The sequence below is a fragment of the Myodes glareolus genome, chromosome 9 (genome assembly GCF_982192425.1).
Source record: "Myodes glareolus chromosome 9, mMyoGla1.1, whole genome shotgun sequence".
Classification (NCBI taxonomy): Eukaryota; Metazoa; Chordata; class Mammalia; order Rodentia; family Cricetidae; genus Myodes; species Myodes glareolus.
This window is the reverse complement of record NC_142034.1, coordinates 43,340,850-43,356,517: the sequence shown is the minus strand read 5'-3', so window position 1 is coordinate 43,356,517 and position 15,668 is coordinate 43,340,850.

Sequence of the window (15,668 nt, the reverse complement as noted above, 5' to 3'; positions counted from 1 at the left end):
CAGCCTGGTCTTCAAGAGTGAGTTCCAGGACAGACAGGGCTGCTACATAGAGAAACCTTGTCTCAAAAAAAAAAAATCAAAATTATAATAAACTAAACTATAAGCATTTGAGGCATAGCTCAGAGGTAGGTTATAGTTCACAGCCCTGTATTCCATCAATAATAATAATAATTGTTGTTGTTAGTAACTCATAACATCGTCAGGGAGTCGGGCGGTGGTGGCGCACACCTTTAATCCCAGCACTCGGGAGGCAGAGGCAGGTGGATCTCTGTGAGTTTGAGGTCAGCCTGGTCTACAAGAGCTAGTTCTAGGACGGGCTCCAAAGCTACAGAGAAACCCTGTCTAGAAAAAACAAAACGTAATAATAATAATAATTAAAAAAGAAAGAAAGAAGGAAGGAAGGAAGGAAGGAAGGAAGGAAGGAAGGAAGGAAGGAAGGAAGGAAGGAAGAAAGAAAAGAAATAGAGGAACATACAGTCAGTATCAAAGTCTCACACTTTTTGGCTCCATGACTCTGTATGAACTAAGTCTGCTTTGGTTTCCTAATTCCTTTTTGCTTTTCTGCCTCAGCAATTGCCTCAGATGAGGATGACACATAGCTCATAAATCATCCTAAGTGCAGCCACAGCTGAAGACCAGACTCGCCTGTCAACTGATAGCGCCTCTTAGCAAGCAAATCGCCTGAGTGAATCTGAAGCTATGAAAGGAGTTGGCCCCTCTGACTTCTTGACTCCTCCGAGGGCAGGAACAATGTGAAATACGAGAGAGATATATGCACAAAGGTCTTAATTAGGGAAGGAACGCAGCCGTAAAAAAGTTATGATTACAAATTGCATGAAAGAGCATGGGGGAAAGGTTATGGCACAGTGCTGAGGAAAGAGAGAGAACACGAAACTGCAGGCATCCTGTAATGATGACCCCCTAAGAAAATGCACATGACAGAGTCTGGAAGGTACACTCAGGGGCTGGCCGTGCTCCTGCTCAGGTGGTGGAACAGTGAGGGGGATTTTCTCCTTTTCTCTGTCCCGAAAGGTATTACAATGTGTTAATTTAAAAAATGATGTCTTTGAGACTGGAGAGATGGCTCACTGATTAAAAGCATTTGTTGGGTCATCTTTCAGAGGACCCGAAATCTGTTCCCAGCCCTCACATTGGATAGCTCACAACCATCTGTAACTCCAGCCTCTGACCCCCACAGGCATCTGCATTCATATGAACAAATCTACACACACGCACAGAGAGAGAGAGAGAGAGAGAGAGAGAGAGAGAGAGAGAGAATTAAAAGTAAAGCCAGGCATAGCGGCACTTGCCTTCATGCCCAGCATAGGAGAACCAGAGGCAGGCTGATCTCTGTGAGTTTGGGGCCAGTCTGGTCTACATACCAAGTTCCAAGCCAGCCAAAGTCACATGGTAAGACCCTTTCTAAAAAAGGATAATCGCCGGGTGGTGGTGGCACATGACTTTAGTCCCGGCACTTGGGAGACAGAGGCAGGTGGATCTCTGTAAGTTCAAGACCAGCCTGGTCTACAGAGTAAGTTCCAGGACAGCCAGGATTGCACAAAGAAACCCTGTCTCAAAAAAAATAATAATCACAACAATAATAATAAGTCTTTTAAAATAATAACAGGAGCTGAAGAGACGGCTCAGAGGTTAAGAGCACTGAATTCAATTCCCAGCATCCATACAGTGACTCCCAACCATCTGTAACTCCAGTTCCAGGGTATCTGATGCCCTCTTCTGGACTCCAGTGTTACCAGGTATGCACATGGCATGCAGACATATATGCAGGCAAAAACCCACACCCAAACATACAATAAAATTTTAATTAAAAAGTTAATAATGATAATAATATATTCATATGTCTTGGACAACAGGAAGTCTGGGCTATTCCATGGACAATGATTCTTCTCTCAATTTCCTTTTAGAAAAAAATAAAGCCTTTACATATGTCATTATTACCTATTGAGAAGCCATTTTATACTCTATATTTTATATTCTATAGTCTAATTCGATGAGCCCAAATGAATCAGAAACCCTATGACCATTTTGCAAGTAGGAGAAAGTGAGGCTCAGAGAGGTTTAAGTGACAAACTGTGAGGTGACAGCATCAGGAAGGAGGCCCAGCTCTTTCCACAGCATCTCCATAACCACCCAAAGCAATTCTGTGTCTCATGTATGCCAGAAAGAATGCTAGCATTTTATACGCACACTCTCATTTAACAACCATACTGTGTCCTCACTGTTCAAATAAGGTATCAGCAGCCGGTACTAGATACACCAAAGCTGGAAAGCAGCTAAGTGGAGAATCTAAGCCCGGTCGGTCTGTTGGTAGCCATAACCCTGCTGTGATCACCATGATAAGAAAAGCCCAGAAACTTTGAGATCCATACACAGAGTACTCCCCACTCCCCCCACCCAGTGCAGCCACCACCTAACGGGGAGTGTCCTGCAGGAGGGAGAACACACGAGAAGGTGGGTTCCCAGGCTGCCCTGAGCTGGTAGAACTGGCTCTGTTGTCATTTCTCTCTCTACCTGAGGCCTCAGGCTAGATGAGCTGGAGCCATGCACAGCAGTTCAAGTGGCCTGGCCTCGGGCCAGCACAGATGTCACGTCCTCTTGCCAGCACTGACAGTACGGTGTTAACCTGCCAAAATGCTTTAAGAAACCTTAAAGCTCTCCTACGGATCCTCAGGGTGGGAGGGAGAGGGCACACCAGCTCTCCTGAGGTGGAAAATTCCCACATCACCTGGCTCGGCGTGAGAAAGTGCTATCTAACCTCTTGGACTGCCTCAAAACCACACCGTAATTGGGCCCCAGAATCCAGAGCCAAGACTGGAGCTTGGTACCAGGACCCAGAGCAAACAGTACAAGCAAGGACTCGAACTCTCTCAGAAGCAGGTCCAGGTCAGTCTCAGGGAGGCCAGAAAACAAGCAAGGCCTAAGGAGAGTCAGAGGGTCTGAGATGTGGGCCACAGACTTGGGAACTCTGGGGACGAGGAGGGTTGGGAAGTCTCCCGAATTGTTGGTGTGGTTGAAGATGGACCCACGTCTGTAGGAAACAGTTAGTCACCGTCAGGTACACACATGCTGTACTATGCAGCAGGGCCACCCTTCGTAACACAGCAGACAAACGCCCACACGTGGGCCCAGGATGTTCAGAGAAACAAACACTGCAAACCCAGAGAGAAGGCCCAGTGGTTAAGGGCACATTGTTCTTGCAAAGGGCCCGAGTCTGAATCCCAGCACCCACATCCGGTAGTTCACAACTGCCTGTAACTCCAGCTCTGGGTGGTGTGATACCCCTCTGTCATGCTCCAATAAACAATAATTAAAATTTAAAAACTGCCGGGTGGTGGCGGCGTACCCCCTTAATCCCAGCACTCGGGAGGCAGAGGCAGGCGGATCTCTGAGAGTTCGAGACCAGACTGATCTACAAAGCTAGTTCCAGGACTGACTCCAAAGCTACAGGCAAACCCGGTCTCGAAAAACCATAAATAAATAAATAAATAAATAAATAAACAAACAAACAAACAAATAAATAAATAAAATTTAAAGACTAAAATATTGTAAAAAGATTTTTAAAAAATTAAAAGTGCAAGCAGCCCAAACAGCCATGAGCATGAGAATGAGGCATTTTTTAAAAAAATACTATATCAGATTTGGAGAGACAACTCCCTTGAGAGACACCCAGTCTGGGTGTAGGAAACTGAACTCAAACCCTCTGTAAGAGATCTGAAGCACCTGTAACCCTGGCTCTGTTGACTCAGTTAGAATGAGTGTGGAGGGCTCATTAGGTAGAACATTTGCCAAGCATGCACCCAGGTTTGCTTCCTAGCACCACATAAACCAGGTATCCCAGTGCATATTTATAATCACAGAGGTTAGGAGGTGGAAGCAGGAAGGTCAGTAGTTCAAGGCTGTCCTCAGACACGTAAAGAGTTCAAAGCCAAGCTGACCAACCTAAGACCTTGCCTTGAAAGTAGAGAGAGAGTGTGGAGGAGAAGATACAGACTTGAAGACAGAAAGACCAAGTTCAAATCCTATCTGCCATTGCCAATGGTGGCTGCATGATGTGATAAGTGTGTCCGCTGCTTGCGGTGATAGAACACCAGAAGAAACAGCTTCAAGAAGGGACAACCTTATCTGGCTCATGGTTTCAGAGGATTTTAGTTCATCCAGTGGAAAAAGTCAGAGCCCAGGAATGGGCACCTTACTGTGTGTCTGATCAGCACTGCCCAAGATGGTCGAGGGCAACAAGAACAACAGATCACAAACGGGAACATTTCAAATGACTTCATGTGGGGGAGGTATCTAGAACCTCCCACAGATTCCTGGAGTCAGATTAAGCCTCCACTACCAGAGGGTGGGGGTCAGGGAAAGGAGGAGTTTGTGATTAACATGTACAAGAGTTTAAACTCGGGATGATGTAGTAGTTCTGGAGCTGCCTGGTGTCAGTGGTCACACAACAACATGAATGTGGTGAATGCCCCTGAATTGCACTTCCTGAGATCAAGAGTTCAAGCCCAGACTAGATTATATACATCTCAAAAACAAGAAGTGGGGCTGGAGAGGTGGCTCGGTGGTTAAGAGCACTGGCTGCTCTTCCAGAGGACCCTGGTTTGATTTCCAGTACCCACATGGCAGCTCACAATCATCTATAACTTGTTCTTGAGGATCCGACGCCCTCTTCTGGCTTCCATGGGCACTGCCTGTACATGGTGCACTGTAGCGTGAATTCTAGTAGCTCTGAATAAAAACCTGGAGTCAGATATTAGGGCGTGAAAGCTCAGAGATCAGAGAAGCAGTGCAGTCAGCCATGAGAGAGACTTTTTACCTTTTACCTCTATGGAATCCTCAGACCAAAAGGGTGATCCTACCCTCAGACTACCTCCTCAGACTGTACTGAGCTCCAGTCTCCTTCCGCCTTATGTTCCTCTCTCTGCCCAATCATATCACTCCTGTCTCCACCTCTCTAAAGCTCAAATTAAAAGCATGGAATCTCAAATGCTGAGATCACCTTTGTATGAGCTTTGTTTCTCTCTTAGACAGATTCAATCCCGTGTCACCCAGGGTGGGCTTAAATTAACAGAGATCCCTCTGCCTCTGTCTCCCGAGTCCTGGGATTAAAGGTGTGTGCCATCACTCCCTGGCCTCTAGGGGCTTAGCTCTGCACTCTGATCTTCAGGCAAACTTTATTTATTAAAACACAAATAAAATATCACTACATTTCCCCTTTTTTGTCTAAAATAAAAAAGGCAGCTATAACAAATATAAGAAAAACTATATATAATAAATATAATAACTATATATAGTATATACAGGCAATAAATACATCAACAATGTATTTGACAAATTCAGAGAAAATACTCCATTATTTATCCTATCTTAGTGAGTCCAAAGTGTTGTTTGTACCTAATTCACTTTCTATTCTAACTTGCATACCAATTCAAAATTATCTTATTATATCTCTCAACTTTACATATTTTACATTTCTTTAGTGAATTTTGTTTTTGAGTCTGGTAAACAAGGAAAACTATAATTATCTGATCTTCAACTCCCTCAGAGACCCGAGCAGGAAATAATCTTGACTGAGTAACCAGGAAGTACAAGGAAGTGCCTTCCAAAAAAAAATGTGATAACTGACAGAAACAGCAGGCTGCCTGGACACTCAAGGTTCCTCTGCAAGGTTCTTCAGCCTACAGGCCTAGAACATTTGACAGACTTTTCTATGAAGCAGGGTTTTTAAAGGACTGTCCTACCTTGTCTTGGCAAGGTTTGGAAGTCACTCTCTCTTGTGTCCTGCTTCTCCAATTAGGACAGCACACTGTCAATAATCAAGGCAGAGTGGATTCAAGAATCTACCCTTTTATCCTATCATATCTGTATCCCCCTTTTTTCTTTTCAAAACAAGAACCCTGAACCTAATATCCTTTGTTTAGCTGTTTTTCCTGACCATTAATAACAACTTGTAACTAATCCCCCTAAATAATGACAGTATTCATAACCCATTAAAAGACCAAAAACCACCCACTCCACCTCTTGGGAATGTAGGTGTTGTGTTCCTTTTTTTTAATATTTATTTATTTATTATGTATACAATATTCTGTCTGTGTGTATGCCTGCCGGCCAGAAGAGGGAACCAGACCTCATTACAGATGGTTGTGAGCCACCATGTGGTTGCTGGGAACTGAACTCAGGACCTTTGGAAGAGCAGGCAATGCTCTTAACCTCTGAGCCATCTCTCCAGCCCCAGGTGTTGTGTTCTTAAAGTTACCTCCTGCTGTCTGGGGATGATGGCATCTTTAGGGACTCCTGCAAATTTCTAGTTCTTGATTAGGATATTGAATAAAACTTAAGAAAATCTAAATAAGTCATAGATTTTCATAAACCATAAAGTATCTGGACTGACTCACCATACTTATCATTATAATAAATGAATATATACATTCATTATAATAAATGTATCAGATGAATATAGGGCATGAATGACAAGAGAAACTCACTGGGTGTTAGTATATGGAAATTCTGTTGCAGTTTCTCAGACTTTTCTAGATTTTTCTTCTTTTTTTAAGATTTGTTTATTTATTATGTACACAGTATTCTGTCTGCATGTATACCTGCAGGGCAGAAGAGGTCACCAGATCTTATTATGGATGGTTGTGAGCCACCATGTGGTTGCTGGGAATTGAACTCAGGTCCTCTGGAAGAACAGCCAGTGCTCTTAACCGCTGAGCCATCTCTCCAGCCCCCTAGGTTTTTCTTCTTTAGTCAGTGTTTAAACATAGATAACACTACTGAATCATTTTTAAGTGTAGAGGTCAATGATATTAAGTACACTCGCGCTAGCTACTCCATTTTCCTGAAAGATCTAAACTATGTTAAAATTACACACTTATACTAAAAGAAAGACAAATGGTATGGAAGGAAAGGAGGGAATGGGGGAGAGGAGGATGGAGGGCAATACTGGACAGAACACTGACTAAGCCCTTTTACTAATGCAGAGAGAGAGGGAGAAACCTCAGTCTGAAATCACAGAATCTTTGAGGTCATCGTACTCCCTGACCCTCAACTTGTCACCAAGCAATATGTTAACACTCAAGGGCTCAGGGCACTGTGTCAGACTGCAGCTCACTGAAGGCAGGACTGGAAGTGGAACAAAGTGTCCTGAGTCCCAGGCCTCTCCTGTAGCATGTTGCTTTCCTACAGAGACAGGCAACGGAATGATGTTCTGGGAATAACTGGACTGGAAGTATGACCCACTTCCCACTGAAACACTGGGTGAGATGTCTGAACCCTGTGCAGATGGCAAAGGAGATGGCAGAAGGACTCAAACAGGCCAAACAAGAATGATAAGCAAGAACCTGGAGACGATATAGAAGCTAGATTGTCCCTAAGGTGATGTGGGCAACATGCCAACCCAAATGACCTTGAGCTTGGCAGCTGGAGGCCTCAGAGAGTGGAGGTGGACACAAACCCCCGCCTGGCCAAGGTAGAGAGGCCATCAGAACTCTCCTATAGCTGGGATATGTTCTCACTGGTGAGCTTAAAAAAAAAAATGCCTGTCCCCAAAAGAGCATGGGAAATGGTCCATGTCCAACTTCAAAGGTTAAGGAAAGAAAAATGTTTTACCCTTATGTAGATCACAGTTATCCATTAATTATGTTTAATTTCATACACAAATAGGTTAAAACCCTCAAGCCATTCCAGCAAGGCTTTTAGGAAGAGAGAATTAACTCTAAAACTATCTAAGGCTGAATGAGGTCAGTGCTCCCAAAGAGCAACAGCAGAGGCTGACCTCTGACCTCTGTGAGTATACACACTCACAGCACACATGCACACATACACACTCAAGTACACACACATATACACCTACATGCATTATTTGAAGGACTAAAGCTGGGAATGTAGTTCAGTGGTTCAGTGGCAGAGCACTTGCCTAGCAGGTAATGAGGTTCTGTATTAGAGCTCCAGTGCACACATGAACACACATGCACACACACGCGTGTGCACGCACACACATACGTGCACACATACACACATGAGGGAATACTATTGCAGGCAGCAGAGAGGTCCGGATCCAGGTTCAGGCTGACTAATAACAGGAACACAAGAAGGTGTCTGGATGTGGCAGGAGAAAGCCAAGGAGAAATAGACAACAGAAGGCCAGATGGTACAAAGCCTGGTGTGTGCTTAAATCTTGGACTTTCTCCATAGGTATTCATTTCTTTCCTCATGATAAAACACCATGACCAGGACAACTTATAGGCGATTGAATTGATTTTTGACTTATGGCTCCAGCGGGTTCAGAGTCCACGGTGGCAGAGGGGAGGCGTGGCGTGGCGTGGCAATCACGGTGGCAGGAGCCTGACTCTGAGAGCACGTATCTAGAACCAAAAGCAAGAAGAGAGAAAACAAACCAGAAATAGGTGAAGGTTGTATTCGCTGCTCCCAGTAGCACATTTCTTCCAGAAAGGTTAAACAACCTAAACCTGCTCAAACAGTGCCACCAGCTAAGGACCAAGCATTCAAATGATGGAGACTATAGAGGACGTTTCTCATTCGAACCGCCACATTCTAGAATCAAAGTATTTTAGCAGAGAAATTCTCAGAATATATGAACGGAAACAGACCAGATAGAGCACCATTCCACAGAGCCAGGTGAAGAAAGATGGAGGCTCCAGGAAGGCCGGAAGGTGAAAGGATGAGGTCATATTTTGGGTGTGTTGCATACACAGAGTATCCATTCCTCATGTTGGCTAAATATGAGAAACTATCATGATGCCAAAGTTTCTAGCCGGAAAGAAAAGTTTCTAGCTGGCAGGAAAGAGTTACCATGGACCGAAATAGGGAACAGGCTTAGAGGAGGGACACAGAGGCTCGGAACTCAATGGGTCTGAGGCATCTGTGAGTCAAAAGGATGCATCAAGTTCACAGATGTATGGGACGCAGGGGACCATTCCAGCTGCAGAGCCAAGCTTGGGGTAGAGTCATGTAGGGATAGCGTATGAAGCCACATGGCCAGATGAGATCATCAGAGTGAGTGCGAACAGAGCAGAGAAGCAAGTCCTGAGGACCGAGGCACATCAGAGGTCAAACAGAAGAAACAGGTCATGGTGGCTGGGATGGGGCAACCAACTGGGGCCTGAGAATGTGAAGCCCTACAAACCCACTCAAGGTTGTGTGGGGGAGGGTGTGTAAGTCTCTAACTGCTGGCTGGTCAGTAGAACAGGACTGAGCACCAGCCACTGATGAGAGTGGCCTCATGTGGTGAATGAGGCTGTTGATTATAAAGAGAAAATCATCCTGGGACTAGCGGTGATGGTGCACGTCTTTAATCCCAGCACTCTGGAGGCAGAGACAGGCAGATATCTGTGAGTTCAGGGCAAGCCTGGTCTAGAGAGCTAGTTCCAGGACCGCCAAGGTTATACAGAGAAACCCTGTCTCAGGAAAAAAAATTAAAGGAGGCAAGGGGCAGAGGTTTACACACACACACACACACACACACACACACACACACACACGAGAGAGAGAGACAGAGTCACCACCCACCAGAGAAGCTAAGATCAAAACTAGCCTGAAATCCTATATGTTGGCAAAGACACAGGGTAAATGAAACTTTCACACACTCCCTGTGGGAGTGGGGATTGGTGTAACCTTTAGGAAAAGCCTCTGACACGGAAACTAAAGGTAAATGTGCATGATCTGCAATCCATAACTCCACTCCTGGGTATGTGTCCCACAGCAAGCTGCGCACATGTTCACCAGGAGACATGAACTACAGCCCTCACTGCATCAGCCCGGCAGTCGCAGATTAGGTAACACAGTCACAGAGCACAGACCCCAGCAATGAAGCCAGCGAGCCACTGCTAGACACAAGCACAGAAATGAATCCCCTGTCTAATGTTGATAGATTACAAAGTCATGGGCTGAGGACTCAATGGTCAAGCACTTGCCTAGCATGAACCAGGTCCTAGGTTCAACCCACAATATCACAAACCATTTAAAAAAAAAAAATAAGACAGGCAGCTGAGTGGTGGTGGCACACACCTTTAATCTCAACCCTCAGGCAGAGGTAGGAGAATCTCTGAGTTCAAGGCCAGCCTGGTCTACAGAGCAAACTCCAAGATTGCCAGGGCTACACAAGAAACCCTGTCTCCAAGAACCCAAACCAAAACTAATAAATAAACAACAGTTAAAAAGGAATGGGCTGCATAACCAATTTAAAGTTCAAATTCACATAAAACTGCTACACATACCAACTTCAAACAAACTTGAACTTGTTTGAACTCAAACAATCGACCTGCCTCAGCTTTCCAAATGCTGGGATTATAGTCGTGAGCTACCCACACACTTTTAGGTTTTTATTTATGTGTCTGTGTCTCCCTGTATGTATACCACATGTGTGGAGATGCCTGCAGGAGCCAGAAGAAGGTGTCAGGTTGCCAGGAGCTGGAACTACAGGCGGCCTTGAGTGCCAGAGCTGCGAACTGAACAAGGGTCCTCCGAAAGAGGAGTATGCATCCTTAACCACTGAGCCATCTCTCCAGCCCCCTGAGTACAAACAATTTTTAAGGAGTTTTTCTTTTGCTGGGGGAGAGGGCAGTAGTTACAGAGAAACATGGAATTGAGGGAAAGCTGTTTAAAATGGGAGATAAAATAGTATTTTAAATTATTTATTTCTGTGCCCTGGTCAGAGAACAACATGTAAGAAATGGTTCTCAAGCCAGGCATGGTGGTAATCAGGAGGCAGAGGCAGGTGGATTTCTGTGAGTTTGAGGCCAGCCTGGTCTACAAAATGAGTTTCAGGAAACCACAGAGAAATACTGTCTTGAAAAAACAAAATACTATTAATAATAATAAAAATAGTAAATAATATAAAGAAATGGCTCTCTCCCTCTACCATATGGGTCCTGGGGCTCACACTCAGGTCATCGAGCTTGACTACACATGCTTTAAGATGATGTGTCATCTCACTGACCCTATGATAGCATTTTTATACACCTAAGAATAATGTAACAGAGGAGGGGCAAAGCAGGGGAAACAAGCATCACACAACAGTCCTTGAGCAAAGGAGAAGAGTCGTCTCTCCGTGGAGGCAAGAACCTGAGTCTCATGGGTGCCTGTTCTGGGGAGTGGAGAGCAGTGGTTAGTCTTCAGAAGTGTCTGGAGCTTATTACCAGGTTTCTTGTCCCCCAGTTTACTGATGCACGGTCTTAGACTCCAAAAGCAGGGAAGTTTGATAAGGGTCGAACATCTGGAAGCAGAAGTAGAACCATGTCTCTCCGGCTCCAGCAGGACCACACCGACTGCCCATGAGTCTCAAGCTTATCTCCGCCTCTAAACTGCACTTTCTCTTATTTGCCCTCAAACAGCTTCTCGGGTTTTTAGAAGTGGTTCTCTGAGCTCATAAGGATTCTGGGATCCAGTGAGCAGGTTTGCTCTGCCCTGTGACCTTGTCAACTTTCCTAATCATACGGAGGACTTTAATGACACGCAGTCCTTAGCCTCCATCTGTCTAGGCTAGAGGGTTCTCACTGAAGAGGCTGTCTCCATGGTAAAAGCCCTTCATTACTCTGGTATCTGGCCCTCTTCCAATGCTATTACATCTTTCTTGGAATGCAAAGGCCTTAACAAAAGACTCCACACTGGCCTCCATTTTGAAAAGCCCTTCACAAGGACAAGAGTCCATTGATATTCAAGATGATGGTCAGCCAAGCTATGGTTTGCCCAAGGGTGCACAAAGTGTCATCAGGAGAAACTGGTTGAGAATCCCAATTGTCAGCGTCCCTCCACCATACCTGCCCTGTGCAGTGCTCTAGATGGGCACAGGGTGTCAATCAAGACACACTCAGAAGGGGAAAGGGGATTGTATCAGACTGGCTTCAAGCCATCAGGAAAATGTCCAGAAGACTGTCGTTTGCTTAACGGGGGCTCGATGACGTCACACAGTAGCACTTCTCCTTCTGCCTTGCCCTGTGCCCGAGCTGCAGTGGGATGGTTGGTGGTCCCTAAAATTATGTCTACTGCCTAAACTCCAAAACCTGTGTAACTTTATTTTGGAAAAAGGATTTTTTCATCCATAATTAAGGATTTCGAGAACATCCTGGATTACTCTAGTGGGCCCTAAATCCAACAGCAAGGATCCTTATAAGCGAAGCCAAACACAGGAGAAAGTCCTGTGACCACACACCCCAATGAGGAAAGAGCAGGTGCAAGCAGAGGAATGCTGGTGGCCCTCAGAAGCCGGAGCACATGGACCCAAACTCTCTGCGAAGCCTCTGGCAGGCATGCAGCACTGCTGGTCCCAATTCCCTGCTGTGCCTTCCAGAACTGAGTGTCTTAAGAGCAATTAGCTTTTGGTAATTTGTTTGGGCAAGTCTAGGCAAAGAACAAAAAGACCACAAAATATGGTTCTGAGAGTTAACTTAGTGCCAGAACCCTGTGCACTGTCCTGTGTCCAAGAGCGCACTTGGCTTTCCCCAATGCCCCGGGGCTCTGTGGAAAAGGTAAAGTTATCTATCAAAGGGAATGTGAGGGAGGCATCCAGAGGGTCTGTTCAGGTGCCGTGTGCAGGAAAGATGCCATCCATGAGTATCTGCTGAGAGAAAAGAGAACACGAGGGGAAGAAAGGCAGTGGGTGACCCAGAGATGTGACCTTCACAGGCTCCAATACAGGACCGCACATCCTGGGAAGCCACTGTACTCTGAGAGAGCGCTCCTGGGAAGTGCCGCCTTCCGTGCACCTGGTGCCCCAGCCTGGCTTCCTCCACAGGCAGCCCATCCCCACTCCTGCCATTCCTACCTTCTAGAAACAGTTTCTACCCAGCAGGCACACCTCCTTCTTCTGTTACCCTCAGTGAGGTTACCGACCCCAGACCCAGCCTCCTCCCACTAGCCTCCAGCAAGAATTAGAAGAATCTTCCAAAAGCGAAAACCCACCCGTACCACATTCCTGCTAACGTCCTTCGGGCTGTCAGCTTCACCCCTCACTACGTAGCCCAGTCCTCTCCAGTTCGCACTCTGGAGACTGTGCACACTGGATGATGCCCCTAACCACCTCCTGCCTGCCTAAGTCCTTGGAGGGCTCCTTGACCTCCCATCGCCCTCCTAGCTCCTCCTTTCTTTCCCCATGTACCCTGAGATCACTCCAACAGTTCTCCATGGCTCCACTGTGGGTGCCATCACCCTATTCAAATCCCTTTAAAACAGAGTGTGGCCATCCACATTCATTCGGAGTCTACAGTCCTGAGAACACAGCAGGCGTTCAAGGGTAATTGATGAACTTAGGAGGTGGAGACAGAAGAATAAAGAACTTAAGATCAGCAGCAGCTAAAAGCCAGCTCAAGGCCAGTCCAGGCTACTGAGATTCTGTTTCAAAAAGCAGCAGCCAAACTGCTTTTTGATTCCCTTGCTTTAACTGAAATAAAATTCATTGAAGATTTTTTTTTTTGCCAAATCTAAATATTTCCCACTTTAGAAAAATAAGCACCCGAGCCCCAAATTCAGAATCAGACATGAGTTATACCCTATGTTTGTGACCTTGGCCAGCTGTTTTACCACCCAAGTTTCTCTTTCTATAAAGTGGGAATTATAAACCTACTTCCAGCCAGGGAGTGGCACTCGATGGCACAGGCAGGCAAATCTCTGTAAGCTCGAGTCCAGCCTGGTCTACAGAGCTAGTTCTAGGACAGTCAAGGCTACATAAAGAAGCCCTGTCTCAAAAAACAAAACAAAACAAAAACACCACTTCCTGGATTAGAAAGGAAGCTAGCGCAGCTGGTAGAGCGTTTGTTTGGCATGCACAAAGCCTTGGATTCCATCCCTATTAACAGCCTGTCATAGTTAGGTTTCTACTGATGCTGAGTATTGTCCAGAGTTAGTCAACAAGAAATGCGCCAATTAATAATGTCATCTTGAACCAGATTCTGGAGACTGCAGAGTCAATGTGCTTTTACTGCCACCTGCTGGACGAGAAGATTAAAGCCACAGGTGGCCGCTGGGAGAGATTCAAAGGCCTGCCTGCAGTTGCCAAACATATGGCTCTTACTTTTATCTGCCACGTTTGTGCAACAGCTAATAAGAAGTTGTCAGAGAAGATTGCTTCGAAAATCAAAACTACCTCATCAGGAAAAGAGTAAAGAAAGGAAAACGTCACAACATTCAGAGACTGGGAGAGTGCTTCCTGAGACAGCTTCTCTCTGACGTGAAGGGAAGGACCAGTGAGACAGCCCTGCAAGGCAGAGGGAAATACCTCCTTTAAGACCTGTGGCCAGATTGGGCCCCAAAGGTCACCATCAAGTACAAACCCTGTCCTCCTGTCCAATATATAAAGCAGGATCTAGTCTGTCCAGAACCAGCTCAATAGGAACTGCTGGAAGCTGGGAGGTCATTCTTCCCAAAGGTCTTGGCTTTGCAGCCAGACTTGCTAAGTCAACAAAGTAAGAGCCAGCTCTGCCTCTTGCCTTTCCGCTACACCCTGCAACCCAGTGGTTCTTCTTGGCTTGTCACACTTACACACATTAGTGCACACTGAGCACACACACCTCCAAAAACATCACTCTGTAATTTGAATGGACATCTACTCTAGAATGGGGAGGCAAAATCCAGAGGACTGTGACCAGGATCTTTTTTTTTTTTCCTTTCTCCCTATTCTAACGCATCCTGTAAAAGCAAATGCAAACTCTGGAAAACCAAGGGCAGTGCAGGTCCAAGATATTTACTTAGCCAATGAGTTTACTTCTGTCTCCCAGGGAGGCAGGGTCAGATTTCTTCCTGCAGGCTTAGCCGAGTCCAGCCAGTTACTTCTGAGAAGGGACAAGGAAAGGCCCTGGCTGGCCCAGGCACACAGGCAGGCAGCTTGGGAAAACACCACCCTGCACAGACTGCCAGAAGTTCCTGGTGACAAGACTGCCATTCTAAAGTGGCACCAAACTAAGTTAGAAATGGAAGGAAGGCACACACTCCCCAGATTTCTCAACACCAAGAAAGCCATAAATCAAAAACAAGGGTTATTAAAGTATAAAAATGGGCCATCAAGATTGCTCACAGGCAGAACACTTACACACAGGCCTGATGACCCAAGTTTAACATTTGGATCCCATAAGGTGACAGGATAAGGTACTCCTGAGAATTGTCCTCTGACCTCCATACATGTGCCATAGGCAGACAGTCACACACAGACACGCACGCACACACACACACACACATTAAAGATAGTGCTTGAAAGAAATGCCAAAATAAAACTTTCTCAGGGCTACACAGATGGTTTAGCAATTAAGCACTTGCTGCTCTTGCAAAGGACTCAGGTTCGGTTCTCAGCATACACACAGTGGCTCAAAAGTATCTGTAACTTCAGTTCCAAGGGATTTGACACCATCTTCTAGCCTCAAAGGCACCAAGCACACATGTGCACATGCATACACACAGGCAAAACACACACTTTTATTAAACTAGCTCTTGTAGATCAGGCTTGCCTTGAACTTACAGAGATCTGCCCGGGGTTAAAGGCATGCACCACCACTGCCCAGCCTGACACACACATTTTTTAAAAATATGATTTAAAATATTTAAAAAATTTTAAAACAATAAAAGTTTCTTATGCAGGTATGCAGGAGGACCTCTGGTTTGAGGATAGGCAGATTCTACTCTGTCCAAAACAAGGATTTTTT